The sequence below is a fragment of the Scylla paramamosain genome, unplaced genomic scaffold (assembly GCF_035594125.1).
Source record: "Scylla paramamosain isolate STU-SP2022 unplaced genomic scaffold, ASM3559412v1 Contig12, whole genome shotgun sequence".
Taxonomy (NCBI): Eukaryota; Metazoa; Arthropoda; class Malacostraca; order Decapoda; family Portunidae; genus Scylla; species Scylla paramamosain.
The window spans coordinates 1315001-1330000 of record NW_026973677.1 but is presented as its reverse complement, the minus strand read 5'-3'; the positions used below and the strand labels follow the sequence as shown (position 1 = coordinate 1330000).

Here is a 15000-nt window from a genome sequence, read left to right as displayed (position 1 = left end):
ATTATTATTATTATTATTATTAGTAGTAGTAGTAGTAGTAGTAAGTTGTTGTTGTTGTTGTTGTTGTTGTTTTATTATTATCGTTGCTGTTAGTATTGTTATTATTATTAGTTGCAGTAGTAGTATCATTATTATTATTATTATTATTATTATTATTATTATTATTATTATTATTATTATTATTATTATTATTGCTACTACTTCTATTACTGCTGTTACCATCATGATCATCATCATCATCATGAGAAAGTGTCATTTTCAACCAAAGTATGTATCCCTGCTTCGTTTCACACACACACACACACACACACACACACACACACACACACACACACACATGTAAGCTTCCCTGTTATGGCCCATGGCCTTGAGGGGGTCCATGCCCCCCGCCGCGCAGCTGGCCAGCCCCGGTAACCTGCATAGGGGAGGGGAGGGGAGGTTAAGGGAGGTGGTGCTAATTGATTCGAGAGTGATGAGAGAGAGAGAGAGAGAGAGAGAGAGAGAGAGAGAGAGAGAGAGAGAGAGAGAGAGAGAGAGAGAGAGAGAGAGAGAGAGAGAGAGAGAGAGAGAGAGAGAGAACTTTTTATTTTTTTTATGAATACCAAATTTATTACAAATAGAAATTCTCTCTCTCTCTCTCTCTCTCTCTCTCTCTCTCTCTCTCTCTCTCTCTCTCTCTCTCTCTCTCTCTCTCTCTCTCTCTCTCTCTCTCTCTCTCTCTCTCTCTCTCTCTCTCTCTCTCTCTCTCTCTCACCTGTAGGTACACGCTGACTAGTCTGGGCTTATCACCTCCTCACTCTTGATATTGAGAGGCGAGGCCATCATGGTGGACCCGCCCCCCAGCGCCAGGCCAGCGGGGGAAGGGGAGGGGGTGTTAGTGCTAGTGGTGGTGGTGGTGGTGGTGGGGGTGGGAGGGGTGAAGGTAGTGGTGGTGGTGGTGGTGGTCGGAAGAGGAGAGGGAAGCTAGTGTTGGTGGTGGTGGTAGTGGTAGCAGTGGTGATGAGGAGGGATGGAGAAGTAAGTGGTGGTGATGGTGGTGGTATTACGTAGTAGTAGTAGTAATAGTAGTAGCAGTAGGAGGAAGAGGGGGAGGAGCAGCAGTAGTAGTTATTTTAGCAGTATGTGACAAATAACACCCATATTTTTCTTTGATGACGTGAAATACTATTGTTATTTTTACTTGTTCTTACTTATTGTTATTGTTACTTGTGTCTGGTGTTCACTCCTTCACTTCAGGTCTTCCTCTAATTCTTCCTTCCTTGATTCCCTCGTGTCTCTTTTCCCCTCTCCCTCACTCGCTTTCTTTGCAAACTCTCCTTTCCCTTTCATTTCCTGTCACTCTTTGCATCTCGTCTTTTTGTCTTTCCCATTTCCCATTCTCTCCCTTTGTTTTCATCTTTCTCTTCTTCCTTTTCTTCATTTCTTCATTTATATTTATCTCTTTTCCTTTCTTGATTCTTTCCTTCTTTTTTTTTCCATCTCCTTCCATACTCCATCTCTACGTATTTTTTCCTCTTTTATTTCTTTATTCTTCTTTTGTTTTCTTTTACCTCTCTTTTTTTCTATTTTTCCCCCTTGCCTTTCCATTTGATTCCATCTTTCAACCATGGTTTTTTTTTATTTTCCTCATCTTTCCCTTGTTTCTAAATCATATCTTCCTTCCTTCCCTCTCTTCCTTCCTTCCTTCCTTCCCTGCTTTGCATCCTCCTCCTCTCTCTCCATCGTATACCCTCTCTCTCTCCTCTCTCCTCTCTCTCTCCAGTTTCTCCTAAGTATCTTCCCTTCTCTACTTATCCTCTCCTTTCCTTCCGTCTACCTTCTCCTCTCACTGCTCTCCTCTCCTTTCCTCTCCTCTGCATCTCCACCAATACTAATGCCTAATTTTCACTTAATCTCCGTTTCTGTGACTTAAGGACATAAAGTTAGATTTTCCTGTAGGGTGAATGAGTGTTTAAAGAACGAGTAGTTAGTTAAAATACACTAATATTTCATCGTTCGCTTCCCCTTTTTTTTTATGAATCTATGTATGCAGTTCTCTTTTCATCTAGTACACACACACACACACACACACACACACCTACAACCTGTCCTTTTCCTCCTCCTCTTCCTCCTCTTCCTCCTCTTCCTCCTCCTTCTCCTCCTCCTCCTCCTCCCGTAGTACTCACCCTGAGTCTTGTCTTGCAGGTTGTACCCCAGCAGGCCCCTCTTCAGGTCCAGCGGGTTCTCTGGTAAGTACAGGCTGCGGGTCCCTCGTACATGGTGGTGGTGGTGTCAGGGCTCTCTCTCTCTCTCTCTCTCTCTCTCTCTCTCTCTCTCTCTCTCTCTCTCTCTCTCTCTCTCTCTCTCGTAATCTTTTCTTTCTTTCGCTTTTTTTCTTATTTTTTCTTTTACTTTTTGTATTTTTATGGTAAATTATTTTATTTCTTATTTTCTGTGTGTATTTTAGTATGTTTGTTTGTTTGTTTGTTTGTTTGCTCTTTTATTTCCTTTCTTTGAGCGTTTTCCTACTTGTTTCTTATTTATTCCATTATTACTTTTCTTATTTCTTCCGTTATTTTTTCCTTCCCTTTCTTTCCCTTGTGTTCTTGCTCTTATTCTTCTTCCCTCTTCTTTCTTCCCAATGTTTTAGTTCTCTGCTGTATTATTATTATTATTATTATTTCCATTCCTTCTGTTACTTCTTTGTTTTTCCTCGATTACTTGAAAGTTTGTCTATCTTATAATTATGTCATCGTGTCTTCACCGCATTTAATTTCCGTGATGATTTTTTCTTTTCTCTCATATATATATATATATATATATATATATATATATATATATATATATATATATATATATATATATATATATATATATATATATATATATATATATATATATAGTAAAATTGTATTCAAATAATTCTCAATCATACTCATATTTTCCCGAAACGATTGCCTTTTGTTTCTCGTAAGACTCTCGTTTGCTTCAGCCATATGCACACTTTTGTCTTTTTATTTAAAAAACTCAACACTTTTTTTTTGTATTCAAAGAAGTTTCACGAGATTTCTTTTTTTTTTTTTTTTGTTTGGTGCTTAAATTCTGCTTCTATATATTTTTTTCTTGTCTATCTTTTTTTATTATTATTCCACAATGTTGTCGTCTTTTTTTTTTTAGCTATTGATGTTGTTGTTCTTAAAATCTGCTTTTTCTTTTCCTTGTTTCCTTACCTCCTTATTTTCAGTTTCACAGTATTGTTTTGTTGTTGTTGTTGTTGTTCTGAAATTCTGTTTTTTGTTTATTTCTTGTGTCTTTGTCTTGTTATTTTCAATTCCACAATGTTGTGTTATTTTGTTTGTCACTGACCAATATTCATCGTTCCTTTCAAAGCCTTCCATGCACGTGACAGGCACACGCATGCACGCACGCTCACGCCCACACACCCACGCAAACACACACACCCACACCCACGCAAACCCGCACACACACACACACACACACACACACACACACACACACACACACACACACACACGTCCACATTTTCAAGCCAGATTTGCTACCTACATGCCGCGCACACACGCACATGGAAACACACACATGTGCGCACACACAGACGTAGGGGGAAGCACGCAAATACACACGCACTTTGTTTCCACGCAAGTGTTCTGTTGTGTTCGTCGTCACGCCCGCGCTGCTCCACGGCCGCCACGGAAACTGCACGGTATACTGATAATATTACTAATGATAATAATAATAATAATAATAATAGGATGAAAATACTGGTTTGCTGGTGAGAGAGAGAGAGAGAGAGAGAGAGAGAGAGAGAGAGAGAGAGAGAGAGAGAGAGAGAGAGAGAGAGAGAGAGAGAGAGAGAGAGAGAGAGAGAGAGAATCACGCTGTTTCACCATTAGTGTGGATTGACTCATTCTTAAGTAATGGAGTCCACCAACCCCCCCGTTACCTCTCTCTCTCTCTCTCTCTCTCTCTCTCTCTCTCTCTCTCTCTCTCTCTCTCTCTCTCTCTCTTCTTTGCTTCCACGTTTCTTTCCTCCCTCCCTCTCTCCCTCCCCTTTCCCTCTTCCTCCCTCTTCCTCTTCCTCTCCCTCCCTTCCAATCCTCTTCCTCCCTCCCAATCTGAGGACTAATAAACATTACAAATATGCCATTAAGCCCATTCCTTCACCCTCTCCCTCAGAGAGAGAGAGAGAGAGAGAGAGAGAGAGAGAGAGAGAATTTAGATTATTTTTAGCATTAGTCACGTCAGTGGTTAATTTGAATGTGTGTGTGTGTGTGTGTGTGTGATGTAGGCAGATATGTAGGTAGATAGATAAATAAATAAGTAGGTCGGTAAGTAGATAGATAGATAGATAAATAAATGGATCGATTGATGAACAGATACTGGGAGACTCACCGAATGACCGATAAGTTAAGACACATTAGTTTTCTGCCAAACGTTGCTGCACAAAACAACAGCCTCGTTATCCTCATTGCCACGGAGCCTTGATTACCCACGCCTTCTTGCCGCCCACACGCGCACCGTTTGTTACCAGTCCGATCCTTGACGCACTCACTCCCTATAAAAAGCAGCGTGACGCAACTCAGAATGCATCACACTGAATTTCTCTTAAACAGACTCCTTGCGTGAGTACTGTTGCATTTCAAAGCGTGGAGGGAGAGAGAGAGCAATGACTGTATATCTAAGTCAAGTTCTCTAGCTACAGGCAGTGAGGAAAGTCTCGTTATGAAGTTCTCTAGCCAGTTCATCTCTAGCTCAAGTTCTCTAGCTACAGACAATGAGGAAAGTCTCGTTATGAAGTTCTCTGGCCAGTTCATCTCTAGCTCAGTTCAAGTTCTCTAGCTACAGACAGTGAGGAAAGTCCCATCCATCATTCAGTTCATGAAGTTCTGTAGCCAGTTCATCTCTAGTTCAAGTTCTCTAGCTACAGGCAGTGAGGAAAGTCCCATTCATCATTCAGTTCATGAAGTTCTGTAGCCAGTTCATCTCTAGTTCAAGTTCTCTAGCTACAGGCAGTGAGGAAAGTCCCATTCATCATTCAGTTCATTAAGTTCTGTAGCCAGTTCATCTCTAGTTCAAGTTCTCTAGCTACAGGCAGTGAGGAAAGTCCCATTCAGTTCAGAAAAGTCCCATTCATCATTCAGTTCATTAAGTTCTCTAGCCAGTTCATCTCTAGTTCAAGTTCTCTCGCTACAGGCAGTGAGGAAGGTCCCATACATGATTCAGTTCATTAAGTTGTGTAGCCAGATCATCTCTAGGTCAGTTCAGGTTCTCTATCCATGAACAATGAGGAAAGCTTCATGTGTCATTCATTTCTTTGGTAAGCGTCTTCCAGTGACCAGAAGTGCATTAAAGTGTTGTACATCAGACTTTACAATTTAGATTTTTATTATTTTCTAGAGTTATCATTATAAATAAATACCACTTACTTTGTCTTAGTCTGTTTCACTTTCATGTATCTGTTTGCATTTCTGTGTAATTTCGATTCTGTTTATTATTAGAGTTATAATTAGAGACGAGTACCACAGAGTTTGCGTGAGTCTGTTTCGCTCCAGAATTCTCTCTCTCTCTCTCTCTCTCTCTCTCTCTCTCTCTCTCTCTCTCTCTCTCTCTCTCTCTCTCTCTCTCTCTCTCTCTCTGTCATATTGTTATTTATAATATTATTTACACGTACACCTTAATAATCTGTGGTCAGTTAACAATCTCAGTCTGGATCTGAATTCTGAATGAAGGCGTGTGTTTGTGCATAGTTTGGTTGAGTGTGCAGTGCCTTGCCAAAAAGAAATCACTTCACATTATCTCTTAGAAACCATTTGCTTTGAGTGCCGCAGTGTGCATCAGTCTGTCTCGCTTCCGTGTCGGTGTCTGCATTCCTGTGTTATTTCGTACACTGCACGAGGAGTTACGAGAAAAAATCGCTTTGTATTTCCTCTCTGAAATCATCTGCTTTCAGTGACAGCAAAAGGTGCCTTGGAAAAGATAACTTAGTCTAAAAATTGTTGTATAGAATGTCTAAAATAAAAGTATAGAATGTACACACTGCATAGTATAGAAAAATATGGAATGATTTGCATCCAGCGGCGTGTGTCCAGTGTTCATTGTTGTCTGTCACTTTTGAGTCAGTCACAGCAAGTAAATGAGTAAATAAATAAAAAATGTATCAACCAAACCAGTGCTGCCCAACATATCAATACAAATTATTCAGTATTACATTGTAAGTTAGAGAGAGAAAGGCACACGGGGAGACCGAAGGCTACATGAAATACAGGTGAGGAAATGCGTGTGACTCACTCACTCACTCACTCACTCACTCACTCACTGATTGATTGATGAAGTTAATTATTAAAATCCCAAAACAGCAATACAAAATTCTATCACGTATTTCCTTCGTTCTTGCATGCATGTCATTATGTATGTATGTGTGTATGTATGTATGTAGAGAGAGAGAGAGAGAGAGAGAGAGAGAGAGAGAGAGAGAGAGAGAGACAGAGAGAGAGAGAGAGAGAGAGAGAGAGAGAGAGAGAGAGAGAGAGACAGAGACAGAGACAGAGACCCGTAACATTTTCACAGTTAATGTTTAAATAGACGATTCACTTCCCATAACCTCTTACTAAAACTTCGTCTATTGGCTTCCTCCTTCAAAACTACCTCCTCCTCCTCCTCCTCCTCCTCCTCCTCCTCCTCCTCCTCCAACAACAACAAACACCACCACCACAACAACAACAACAAGCACCACCACGAAGGTCTCTCTCTCTCTCTCTCTCTCTCTCTCTCTCTCTCTCTCTCTCTCTCTCTCTCTCTCTCTCTCTCTCTCTCTCTCTCTCTCTCTCTCTCTCTCTCTCTCGGCTTCATCTCTCCTTTTCCCCAGCCCTTCCTGAAACCTCCCTATCTCTTCCCAACAACAACAACAACAAACACCACCACCACAACAACAACAACAAGCACCACCACGAAGTAGCAGTACACATCAGTATTCAGGTCTCTCTCTCTCTCTCTCTCTCTCTCTCTCTCTCTCTCTCTCTCTCTCTCTCTCTCTCTCTCGGCTTCATCTCTCCTTTTCCCCAGCCCTTCCTGAAACCTCCCTATCTCTTCCCATTCCTCCTCACCCCTTCTCAAACTCCCCCCACCGTCCCCAACCCTCCCCAACCTCTCACAAACACTCCCCACCTCACCCCAGCCCTCTATAGTCCTGCCTAACCCCATCCCCGACTCTATCAAGCCACCATCCAGCCCTCCCCAGCCCTCCCCCTCCCCCCAGCTCCTCCAGCAGACCGTATGAAGTGGTAAGAGCCCCACAAGGCCCCACAAAGGCCCCCAGCCCCGCAAAGCCGTACAGGAAGACGAAATGATCAGTAACAAGGCAAGGCAACTTTATATTTCTGCCCGGAACCATGCCAAGTCTGTTCTCCAACTAGCCAAAAACTCCTTCATTAACAGAAAATGTCAAAACCTTTCAAGATCTAACTCCCCTCGTGATTTCTGGCATCTAGCCAAAAATGTCTCCAATAACTTTGCTTCTTCTTCTTTCCCTCCTCTACTTCAACCAGATGGCACCACTGCTATCACATCTATTTCTAAAGCTGAACTCTTTGCTCAAACCTTTGCTAAAAACTCTACCTTGGACGATTCTGGGCTTGTTCCTCCCTCTCCTCCACCCTCTGACTACTTCATGCCACGTATTAAAATTCTTCGCAAAGATGTTTTCCATGCCCTCGCTGGCCTAAACCCTCGGAAGGCTTATGGACCTGATGGGGTCCCTCCTATTGTTCTCCGAAACTGTGCCTCCGTGCTTGCACCTTGCCTAGTCAAACTCTTTCAGCTCTGTCTGTCAACATCTACCTTTCCTTCTTGCTGGAAGTTTGCCTACATTCAACCTGTTCCTAAAAAGGGTGACCGCTCTAATCCCTCAAACTACCGTCCTATTGCTTTAATTTCCTGCTTATCTAAAGTTTTTGAATCTATCCTCAACAGGAAGATTCTTAAACATCTATCACTTCACAACCTTCTATCTGATCGCCAGTATGGGTTCCGTCAAGGCCGCTCTACTGGTGATCTGGCTTTCCTTACTGAGTCTTGGTCATCCTCTTTTAGAGACTTTGGTGAAACTTTTGCTGTTGCCTTGGACATATCAAAAGCCTTTGATAGAGTCTGGCACAAAGCTTTGATTTCCAAACTACCCTCCTACGGTTTCTATCCTTCTCTCTGTAACTTCATCTCAAGTTTCCTTTCTGACCGTTCTATTGCTGCTGTAGTAGACGGTCACTGTTCTTCTCCTAAATCTATTAACAGTGGTGTTCCTCAGGGTTCTGTCCTGTCACCCACTCTCTTCTTATTATTCATTAATGATCTTCTAAACCAAACTTCTTGTCCTATCCACTCTTATGCTGATGATACCACCCTGCACTTTTCCACGTCTTTTCATAGACGTCCAACCCTTCAGGAGGTAAACATATCACGCAGGGAAGCCACAGAACGCCTGACTTCTGATCTTTCTAAAATTTCTGATTGGGGCAGAGCAAACTTGGTATTGTTCAATGCCTCAAAAACTCAATTCCTCCATCTATCAACTCGACACAATCTTCCAGACAACTATCCCCTCTTCTTCAATGACACTCAACTGTCCCCCTCTTCTACACTGAACATCCTCGGTCTGTCCTTTACTTATAATCTGAACTGGAAACTTCTCATCTCTATCTAAAACAGCTTCTATGAAGTTAGGTGTTCTGAGACGTCTCCGCCAGTTTTTCTCACCCCCCAGCTGCTAACTCTGTACAAGGGCCTTATCCGTCCATGTATGGAGTATGCTTCACATGTCTGGGGGGGTTCCACTCATACTGCTGTTCTAGACAGGGTGGAATCAAAAGCTTTTCGTCTCATCAACTCCTCTCCTCTAACTGACTGTCTTCAGCCTCTCTCTCACCGCCGCAATGTTGCATCTCTAGCTGTCTTCTACCGCTATTTTCATGCTAACTGCTCTTCTGATCTTGCTAACTGCATGCCTCCCCTCTTTCCGCGGCCTCGCTGCACAAGACTTTCTTCTTTCTCTCACTCCTATTCTGTCCACCTCTCTAACGCAAGAGTTAACCAGTATTCTCAATCATTCATCCCTTTCTCTGGTAAACTCTGGAACTCCTTGCCTGCTTCTGTATTTCCACCTTCCTATGACTTGAATTCCTTCAAGAGGGAGGTTTCAAGACACTTATCCACCAATTTTTGACCACTGCTTTGACCCTTTTAAGGGACTGGCATTTCAGTGGGCATTTTTTTTTTATTAGATTTTTGTTGCCCTTGGCCAGTATCCTTCCTACATAAAAAAAAAAAAAAAAAAAAAAAAAAAGAGGCTCCGGTGGGCGGACATGTTGAAGTCAAGTTGTGGGTGACTCCTCCCCAACACCGGACGCGGGCCAATCAGCGCTCACCGTTGTGTACGTCACAGCCTCTTGACCAATGAACGAGCTGGGCCACCCATATCCCCTCCCGCTGCAGGACAGGGACAACAGACGAGTGTGGCAGGCCATCAACTGGAAGGGCTGTTTACAGGATGATGATGATAATAAAGTTAAGCCTACTGATGAAGAATTTAAGCATTTTTACGAAGATTAACTAGGCACTGCCACAAGCAGCCATACTGATCAATGCCGAGATGTAACTGTGTCGATTCCAGTTTTAGACGATCTGATCTCCCCTGGTGAGGTCAGTGCCCAGGTGATCACATCACGGCAGACGAAGCGTGTGGCCCGGACGGCATCCCACCTGGAGTGTTCAAGCTGTTACCAATTCAGTGGTTAATGATTATCACAACTGTTCAGTACGATATTTGCCACCGCTCAGCACCCTACGTCCTAGACTAGGGCTAAGTTTTCCACTATATTCCAGAAGGGCGACCGGAAAGACACAAAGAACCATAGAAGCATTAGTGTAATAAACAGCGTTGCTAAATTATTTGATATGGTTGTATGTTCGAGATTAGAGAAGTGGTTCACTCCGTACCGTGAACAAGTTGGGGCACAGAAAAGGCGTGGCTGTCTCCAACATATTGTAACATTGCGTATACGATCTGGTACCGAGACACACGTTAATACGAATCCTTAAACGCTTGGGGTGTGGCGCGGTGATGGTGGCTGTTATCGCTGCCCTGTACAGTGTGACCGAGAGCGTTATCGGCACCGCGGTGTTCACGGCCACGCTGGGAGTGCGACAAGGCTCCCCGACATCGTGCCTACTGTTCGTTCTCTACGTTAATGATTTGATTCAATTAATAAAAGAGAACTGTGAGAACGATGGGTTTTTAAAGTGGCTGCATGTTTTAATACTGATGGATGATATACCGTTTTGCTTGCTGCAGCACGCGAAAGAATGATCTCCAAGTTATCTCTAATGAAGCGATTTTGCGATGATTACGACATGAAGGTAAATGAGTCCACCACCATCACCACCATCACCACCCACCATCACCACATCACTACGTCTCAGCCTCACTTGTCTAAATTTACCACGTAACGCACAACATCACACGTGTCGCCGCTCCTTCACACACACACACACACACACACACACACACACACACACACACACACACACACAGAAAGGAATTATGAGTGTGATATAAATATGTTGATTCGTCCGTGGAAGTCTTAAGCACAGCGAGAAGTGCCCGAGGGGAGTGGGCGGCGAGTGGGAGGGAGCGGACGCGGGAGTGGGCGGGGGTAAGCACATGTTGACAAATAACGGGCGCGTGGGAGGGCAGGTTCAGGTGAACACACGCACGCTGGCACATTCACCTGAGACTGTGCGTGCAGGCGTGCAGGTGTGCAGGTGTGGGGTCGGTACAGGCACGTGATGGACCTAAGGGTGGTTGCCAGGGCGTACTGATCCTGAGGGCGGCGGGGGAGATGCGGAGGGGGAAATTCAGGGGGAAATGTAGCGATGCGCGCGGGTGAGGCAGCGCCCCGCCACCGCCCACCGGCCCCGCCCACCGCTCGCTGCCACACGCCACTCCGAGCCTTATCGGGGCGTGGCGTGCAGGGTGGCGTGGCGGGCGGGTGGGCGAAGGAGACGCCGCACCCGACCAATGGGAGGCCTCGGGAGGGCTGGGGCGGGGCGCTGCCACCACCACCAGGATATTAATTACACGGACTCCCGCCATTCTTCCCTCCCTCCCTCATTCCCTCCTTCCCTCCAACCTTCACCTTCCTCCTCCTGCCCCCTCCTCCTCCTCCTCCTCCTCCTTGTGAGCCCTACAGCCACACCACCACCACCACCACCACCACCACTACTCCGAGGCCTCATTACCACCCCAAACACGCCCAGGGAGCTACCTTTCTTCACCTCTCTCTCTCTCTCTCTCTCTCTCTCTCTCTCTCTCTCTCTCTCTCTCTCTCTCTCTCTCTCATCACCATAATCACACTTTTTTCAAGACATCCCTCCTCCTCCTCCCCCTCCTCCTCCTCCTCCTCCTTCCCTTCAGTGTGTGAGGCTACTGTGTCTCCTCCAGTATTAGTTAGTCAGCTTAGTCAGGACCTCGAGATCTGTTGATGTTTGTCTTCCTTTGTATTCCTTTGCACTTCTCCTCTTCCTCTTCTTCCTCTTCCTCTTACACCTCTTACCTCTCCCCCTTCCTCTTACTTCTCCTCCTCCTCCTCTCTATTCTGTCTCTTCACCCTGATGTCCTCTCTGCTCTGTGGCAAGTTAGAAGTAATTACTAAACAGTCTTGCAAGGCCATAAAGATCTCTTGTTGTTTGGTCTTCCTTTGTATTCCTTTGCACTCCTCCTCCTCCTCCATGTACATCCGCCGCGGGGACACTCCAGCCTCATAAACACTCTGAAACTCTTAAGGGATTCCAGCTTAGTTCAGAAGCAGAGAGAGAGAGAGAGAGAGAGAGAGAGAGAGAGAGAGAGAGAGAGAGAGAGAGAGAGAGAGAGAGAGAGAGAACCTTGCACCTCATTTTCTAGGCGCCTCCGCTCCTGACAACGACGTGTTTACCAGATCCGCTCTTCTCTCTCTCTCTCTCTCTCTCTCTCTCTCTCTCTCTCTGATACTGACGGTGTTTTTATAATTTTTGTGGGTTTTTTTTATATTTTTTGTCTATTTATCTATTTGTTTTTACGTGTGTGTGTTTGTTTGTTGGTTTTTGTTTGTTTGTTTATCTTGATTACTTTTTTTTGTCTTGTCTAGTTTAGTTTGTCTCTGAGTGTTCGTTTGTGTGTACGTGTGTGTATCTATGCGTCTCTCTCTCTCTCTCTCTCTCTCTCTCTCTCTCTCTCTCTCTCTCTCTCTCTCTCTCTCTCTCTCTCTCTCTCTCTCTCTCTCTCTCTCTCTCTCTCTCTCTCTCTCTCTCTCTCTCTCTCTCTATATATATATATATATATATATATATATATATATATATATATATATATATATATATATATGCTTATACATTGTTTTTGACAATAATATTATAGATTGGGTTCAGTTTCATATATATATATGCTTATACATTGTTTTTGACAATAATATTATAGATTGGGTTCAGTTTCTTTTTAGTTTTTGATAAGATTAGTTTACTATGGGCTTCACAGCCCATGAATCATCGTTTTTTCCCAATATCTTCCAGAGTAATTGTATCGGATTATGACTTTGCCCCAGTGTACACCACACCCCAGCCTGATCTATAACCATACAGTGCAATGGCAAATGTTGTTAATAAAGGTGTTTACTGTTGACACGATATGATAGCCAAGCATTGCCAATGAAGGCATTCCAACACCCACCACTCCCCAAGCCAGTCTATCCCTTCCACCCTTCCTGGCACCCACCCCCCATCCCCGATCATTCTCTTCTCCCTAATCCCTCACTCCCTGCCTCTCATTTCTCCCCAGTATTATAGTTCAGTCACTCCTGCGATCTAACCGACGATATAGAGCGATTCGTTAACTAAGATTCTGATAACAACTGTACAATTAGTATATAGATACACTTTGTACATGCACTTTTTAATAGAGTTGAATACTGTTTCATTATCCAAACCCTCATGTGCATTAAGTATTCAAATATATTACATATTAATCATTTTCATATTAACAATGGTGTGGGCCAGATCGACTGAGAGGTGAGAGTGTACACAGCACAGTCACGATGATTTTATTTCATTACAATGGGTGCTGTGCCAAGAATTATTTAGCCATGTTTACATTGAAAACATCTACATAAAGGTGCAACACACACACACACACACACACACACACACACACACACACACACACACACATACACTCACACACACGGCTTGTATTTCACATAATAATTCGCTTCAGTATCACTTCATGACCACATTCATACACAATATTGCCTACAGTGTGACTTGTGTACGTAAAAATCATCACTTTCTTCTCTTTCCACTCTAAACTGAATTATTTCCGCCAAAAATGTGTTCTTTTAATTAATTCATTTAAAGATAATTAAATATGCCTCCATCAAAGTATTTTGTCCTCAGACATTTTCATAATGTGTAGTAATTCGTAATTCTCTTATGAAATATAAAAAAAAATCATAATACCATCTTTAATTATTACCGGAGCCGAATTTGGAAAAGCTTATATATAACCATCCCAATACACATGCAGCATTTTCGTATATTCTAGATACTAATATCACTATCTGAATGTTCAAATCTTTATTAAAAGCATAATCATATTTCTTGCAATTGACAAAGCCGAGGACGAAACTGTGAACAAAACATTGATCAATAATAATTATCATACACGTTCCTAGGCACAGATTATCATCAATATTTTTTTCTCAATCAAGCCTAAACAGAGAGAGAGAGAGAGAGAGAGAGAGAGAGAGAGAGAGAGAGAGAGAGAGAGAGAGAGAGTTCTCTCTTTTTATCTCTCTCTCTGTAGGCTTGATTGAACAGAAATATTTGTGATAATCTGTGCCTAGGCATTTGTACGGTTATTATTATCAGGGAGAGATAGACAAATAGATAGAAAGATAGAATCTATCTATCAATCAATCTATCTATCTATCTATCTAGAGAGAGAGAGAGAGAGAGAGAGAGAGAGAGAGACGGGGAAAAAACGCCTCACAAATGGTGTTAAATGATTGGAATAGACCTAATAATGTTGTTAATGTCAGGTTGATGCAAAGTTTTAAAAGACCATGAATGATTTTACGAGCAGCACTTGTAGGGCTATAATACTGAGTATAATGTTTGTCCTAAGTCTTTTTTTCTTGAACTGACCGGGTGAAGCGATGTCACTTTTCAGAATGTTTCGGACGGTATCAACATCTACATTTGCGAACTATTAATAATCGTTTTTATAACACTTGTATTACCTAGAGATATTCAGAATTACTATTACTAAGAAATGTTTAGAAACAGCCCATTAAAAAGGCATTACCAAAAAGAATTTAGGTAAAAGCCTAGTCTAGCCTACTCCAGCTGTCTCAGGTAAAAACTCTTCTTTGTTGTATTCCTAAGAAGTGTATAATCGTGTATTACCTAGAGATATTTAGAAGAAGCCTACTTGAAATGGCACTACCAAGAAATGTGTAGAAAAAGCCTATTACAGCCTACTGGAGTTACTGTGTGGTGTGACGAGGGCCAGCCAGCCACGGTGCCGTGTGCAACGTGATGTTGTTCTCTCTCTCTCTCTCTCTCTCTCTCTCTCTCTCTCTCTCTCTCTCTCTCTCAGTCAATCCGTCTATCCAACTTTGTATCTTCCTATTCACGTAATTTATCCATTTGTATTTCTGTTAATTTCTATATTTGTCCAATTTTTTTATCTATATTAATTCATTTCATATCCATCCACCTATTCATCCATCCATCCATCCATTAATTTAATCATTTCGGTGTTCATCTAGCCTAAAAACTCTCTCTCTCTCTCTCTCTCTCTCTCTCTCTCTCTCTCTCAACAGATCCTTCGGTTAATTTAATCATCTGCTCCCTCACCAAACGCCGCCATGTGGTACCATAGATTCTCTCTCTCTCTCTCTCTCTCTCTCTCTCTCTCTC

General features: G+C 42.9%; 1 long non-coding RNA gene across 1 annotated transcript in view; it reads left to right on the top strand.

Moving 5' to 3' along the window:
• Nucleotides 1-15000, top strand: part of LOC135097126 (uncharacterized) — a 28258-nt gene that overhangs the window by 5646 nt on the left and 7612 nt on the right. Inside the window, exon 2 of the long non-coding RNA XR_010265399.1 lies at nt 2185-2228. This is a non-coding gene — a long non-coding RNA (uncharacterized LOC135097126). The remainder of the gene's footprint in view (nt 1-2184; nt 2229-15000) is intronic.